Raw genomic sequence first — 5,800 nt, forward strand, 5'->3', positions numbered from 1 at the left:
TTGTTGTTTGAGTGTGTGTGGTTTCAGGGCTGACCATGTTGCATTGGATAAACACTTATCCTGGGAAATTCTCCTTCTCCCAACCATCCTTAGTTTCCTATAGTTCTTTGTCTAGAGATAGACCCTGTTAAAGTTTCCTCACTCCACTTTACCATATCCATTGATATTGGCATTGTTCCAGTCTTCTTTCTGCAACCATCTCTAGAAAAGAATTTCACAGCAGCCTTTCTGGTATTCTGACTCTTACAATCTTTCTGCTCCTACTTTTGATATAATCCCTAAACCCATAGCTGTGATCTAGAGGCATCCACTAAGGCTGGGCTCCCCATGATCTCTTCATCTTTGTATTTTGTATAGTTGTGGTTGTCTGTGGTGCTTTCTATTTGTTGTAAGGGGAAGTACGTTGGGTGGTAGCTACATTTACTAGTGGGGACAAGATTTAGAATATAATAAGAAATTGAGACGTTAGCTAGGATTCCAGTACTAGGCTTGATTCCCTTCCTGTTGAGTGTACCATAAATCTGATTAGATCACTTGTATCCTGCTACCCCGTACAAAGTGCCCATGATTAATACCACCAACAGTCCCTTTATATTTTCCTCTTTTCTATGGTTATTCTGTGTTGTATTCTCATATCTGAGAATTTGGAGCTAAGAACCACAGAAGAGAAGGAACATATGTTATTTGTCTTTCTGGCTCTGGGTTCCCTCATTTAGTATAATATTTTCTAGTTCTTACAGCCTGATTCCAGCACTCTCCTCCCAGTCTTTCCCAAGTCTTGCCTCTCCTCCGATTTCCCCCTCTCCTTCTTCTCAGTAAAAAGGGGTCCCTTAAGGGTTAACAAACTTCCATGGCACATAAAGTTACAGCAGGCCTGAATGCATTCTGTCCCACTGAGGCCAGACAAGGCAGTCAGCTAAGGTAAAGGGATTCAAAGGCAGGGAACAGAGTCAGAGAAAGCTCCTATTCCCATTGTTAAGGGACCCCCATGATGAGCATGCTGCACATCAGTTATATATGTGGGGAAAGCCTCCACCCATCCCGAGAATGTGTCCACAAAGACCAGGAGGTACCAGACAGATTTGACTGCTGGCATGTGAGTAAAATCAAGTTGCCAGTCAGTTCCAGGCAGAGAGCCTCTAGCTTGCTGGTAGGGAAAGGGGGGCTACGGTATCCTGAGTTAGGATCTGAGGTCTGACAGATTTTACAAAAGGTAGGAATAGTCTTTAGGAAACTCAAGTCCAAAGGGGTAGGCTGCAGGGGAGTCTTGAAAAAGTTAGACAAGGCTTGACTGTTAGTATGAAGAGCTGGTGTAGATAGGACAGAATCTGACAAGTGTCAGTGAGATATGGGTTGTAGTATAAGGATGTCCAGTGGTGAGTGGGACGAGTCTAGGCCTTTAAGGGCCACAACCTTAGTTGCCTTAACAGCCCAGTTATTTCCTTTGGAAACTATGGAATTGTCCATCCAGTGGGACTGGCAGTGGACTAGTCCAATTGCTGTGGGAAGGTAGGCAGTTTCTAGCATGGCCATAATCTGGCCTGCATTGGTTACAGATTCTCCCTTTGCTGTAAGTAACCCATGTTCTCTCCAGATGGCAGCGTGGGAGAGAAGAATATGAAAGGCATATTTCGAGTCTGTGTAGATGTTAAGGAATTGTCCCTGGGCCAACTGGAAGGAGTGGGTAAGAGCTATTTTTTCAGCCTGTTGATTAATAGTGTAGGCAGAGAGGACTTGTGCCCCAACCACCTCAGTATCTGACACTATGGCATAGCCTGCCTTTTGAGCTCCCTTGTGTACAAAGGAGCTGCCATCTTTATACTAGGTATAGATGGCCTGAGGTAATGTGCCCTCCTGTGTGTGTGAGGGGTGGGGCAATAGTTCCTCTAAAGTTTCAGTGCAAGAATGAGATAGGGAGTAGTCAGAGTTAGGTCAAGGAAGGATTGAAATATTAAGAGGTGGGCATGGTTGGAAAGTAAGGGTAGGGTCTTCTATTAGCACCACATGGAGGGAAAGGACCCTGGAAGGAGGTAAAGTTTGTAAACCTTTATATGTTAAAAGGTGAGTTTTTTGGACTCCGCATCCACCAAGGCACGAATGAAGGGTGCCCATCATTGGACTGTCATGTCTAGTTGTCTTGATAGGTATGCTATAGGTGCAAAGGAGGGTCCCAGTTGATGACCCAGAGCTCCAAGGGCATAGCCCTCTTTTTCTGTTAAATAGAGGAAGAAGGGCCAGGTTAGGTCTGGGAGATGTAGGACTGGTGCCTCAAGAAGAGCAGGTTAGAGCCTCTGAAAGCGCTTAGTAACGTGATTAAGAAGGGGTTCATGCAAAGGTCCTAATGCTGCTTCATATAAGGGACTGGCAAGAAGGGAAAAGGAGGGGACCCAGGACTGTAGGAAACCAGCCATTCCCAGAAACGATAAAATTTCTTCTTTATTAGAGGGAACTGCCAGAGACTGTATTAGGTCTTTTCTATCTAAGGTGATGCCCTTGTGGGTTGGGGTTATTGTTAGTCCAGGATTAGTGACCTCAGAGGTGGACAATTGGACCTTGGAGGGTGAGACCCTATAGCCCCTGATGGATAGGAAATTTAGAAGAGCAGAAGTGTTAGTTTGGGTAACTTGTAGGAATGTGCTGCAGAAGAGAAGGTCATCTACATACTGAATAAGTTTAGATTTAGGGAGAGATGAGGAGAATAGATCAGAGGCTAAGGCTTGTCCAAAAAGGTGTGGGCTGTCCCAGAATCCTTGGGGTAGAACAATCCAGGTAAGCTGAGTAGAAACAAGGGTGTCAGGGTCAGTCCAGGTGAAGGCAAAGATATTTTGTGCCTGGGTGTATAAAGGAATAGAGAAAAATGCATCGTTGAGATCTATAACTGAAAAATGGGAAGTGCCTGAGGGGATAGTGGAGAGGAAAGTATAGGGATTAGCTACAACAGGGTGGATGGGGACAACTGAAGAATTGAGAAGCAGGAGGTCTTGAACCAGGTGATAGGTTCCATTGGGCTTTTTAACCACAAGTATAGGGGTGTTAAAAGGAGAGGAAGTGGGGTGGAGGAGGTTTTTCTTGGAAGGTCAGTGATAATAGGCTTAAGTCCCCTAAGGCTCTTGAGAGGAAGTGGGTATTGAGTTTGGGTTATATACTGGGTGGGATACTGTAGCTGAATGACTACAGGGGAATGGTGCCTAGCCACAGAGGGGTTTTGGACATCCCAGACTTGGTGGTCCACTTGAAAGGCTGGTAGAGGAAGCGACGTGTCACAACTGGTAGGTAGAGTAGCTAGGAGAAAGAAGAGACAGGACGCTGGTGAGCTTGAGGTCAGGCGAATGGGTGGAGTAAAAGAGATAGAGGATCCCTCTTTGGCTAAAAAGTCCCTTCCCATCAAGGGAACTAGACAGGCTGGCATTACTGAAAAGGAATGAGTCAAGGAACACGCCTGAAAATACAATTAAGTGGTGGAGTCCGGCAAGGCTGGCAAGGTTGTCTCCCTACCCTGACAATAGAGGAAGTACAAGGAGAGGTTGGTCCCCACTACTCCATTAGGACTGAGTAAGTGGCTATGGTGTCCAAAAAGAAGCAGATGGCCCGCCTGGATACTATGATAATTACCTACGAATCTGCTAGTGATGGCAGTGGTCTGGTCAAGGGAACCCAGTCCATAGCCAGACCTAGGATATTGGCTGGAGGGTGATCTGGGAGTGATGCCTCCATATCATGGGAGAAACGGTGGCAGTCAACACCCCAAAGTCTCTCTTGGTGGAATCTTTGACATGGCCCCGGTGGCTTGTGGGGGTTAGGACAAACCCAGGCCCATTGACCTTTTTGACCACATTTGAAACAGGGACCCAGTGGTTCTCATGCCTTAGGAGGCAAGGGAGCCAGGGTAGTGGCTGAGGCCAGTCAGATGGCCTTGGCTGTTATTTGGTATTTTTGCTGGCAGGCTTTTTCATCTCTCCCATGTTACATCTTAAAGGCCAGTGCTAAGACTTCTGCCTGTGGAGTCAGAGGTCCCCTCTCCAAGCATTTTAAGTTTAGCCCTGATGTCGGGATAGCTTTGGGAGAAAAAATAGGTCATCAGAACTTGTCTACCCTCTGTACTTTCAGGGTCTAGATTGGTATGTTGTAAGAGGGCCTTTGTAAGGTGCTCTAGGAATTGAGACGATTTTTGTTTCCTGTTCTGAATGACCTCCTGGAGCTTTTCATAATTAACTGGTTTAAGGGCAGCCTGGTGGAGACCAGCCATGAGGCAGATCGCAAACTGATCTTTGGCTAAAATGATTTCCGGAGTATTATAATCCCATTGTGGACCCTAGTTGGGTACAGCCTAAGCCCCAACCATGTGCGTTGTGTTTGTTTGGTGAGCTTCATGTGCATGCATTCTAGCCTGTTCAAAAAATCGGCTGCATTCCTCAGGTAATAGGTTATTGTTAAGAATCATATATATATCATAGAAGGTGAGACTATAAGATTGGGTGAGATACTGAAATTCTTTAATGAAAGTAGAAGGATTAGAAGCATGGGATCCTAATCTCTTTCCTATTTGAGGAAATTCAGTTAATGAAAAGGAACATGCACCCTAATCAAGCTGTCTACACCAGCTACCTCCCGAAAGGGAAGAATTGAGGATGGCTTATGCTGAGTAGAAGAAGGAGGCTTTGCTATAGAGCAAGAATAGGTAGAGGGGCTAATAGTTGTCAGTGGGGTGAAAGTAGGTGCCAGAGTAGGACGACTAGGAGGGAGTGGAGTAAGGATTGTGGAGAAGCCAAAGAGAAAAGGAGGAATTAAGAGAGGAGGGGGAAGATGCCAGTGGTTGGGAAGAAGCTGGAGGTTGAGAATGACGAGCTGGAGGTTCATATGCAGGGTCAAAGGTATAGAACTCTTGAGGTTGACACTTTATAGCTAGAAGAATTTGGGTAGGAGGACAGGAAGAGCAGAGAGAAAGTTTAAAGAGGAGAAGAGAGAAAGCTTAAACATAAGGTACCTTCTTCCATTTACCAGATCACTGACAGTAATTTAAAAAAAAATCCCATAAAATATTGGAATTTAATGTGCCATTAATCAGCCAATTTGTACCATTATCTAAAGAATATATAGGCCAAGTTTTATTACAGAGGCATATGAACTTAGAGGCCTTTAACTCAGGCTCCATGTGTAATGTTTTAAAATTCTCCAGAAGACATCCCCAGTGGGATTTCTGGGCATTTCCCATTAGGAGGATAGAAGCCAGTGACCTTCCAGTGGCATCCCAAAGGCAAGGTATGACTCAGTAGATATGGTCCTACCTGATCCAATAGCTTGTCAGCTTTTGGCTAGAGACCAGGGGCACAGCTGCCAGAGGAGGCACTGTTCACCTAGTGCTAGGATTTTTGTAGGCGAGCATGAGGGGAGGGGGGGGGGGGAAGGAACTGTGCATAGGGGAAAAAAAAATCTCTCCCAAGGGAAAGGGAAGCCCTAAATGGAAGTCAGCAAGAAGGGTCAACTATAGCCAGTGAAGACCATTGTTAGGGTTTTCTCTACCTCAAAGAGTAGTGAGAAATTGCCAGACTCTCAATGGTCAATCTCACCTTGCCCAGAGAAATGTTTATGCCAAGCAATGTGGGGAACTCACTAATTCAGCCAGTGTTGAAAGCAACCAATAGTGATCTAGTTGCAGGAATGTGGGTCAAAGGCAGATTTAGAATGAAATAGGTTTCCAGTGGCTACAGTAGGGTGCTGGCAACCACCATGCGGTGTGGCCACTGGAGGCACCTATTCCTGGCCTATGCACCAATGATAGGATTGGGCAAAAGAGTTACAT

The sequence above is a fragment of the Meriones unguiculatus genome, chromosome X (assembly GCF_030254825.1).
Source record: "Meriones unguiculatus strain TT.TT164.6M chromosome X, Bangor_MerUng_6.1, whole genome shotgun sequence".
Classification (NCBI taxonomy): domain Eukaryota; kingdom Metazoa; phylum Chordata; class Mammalia; order Rodentia; family Muridae; genus Meriones; species Meriones unguiculatus.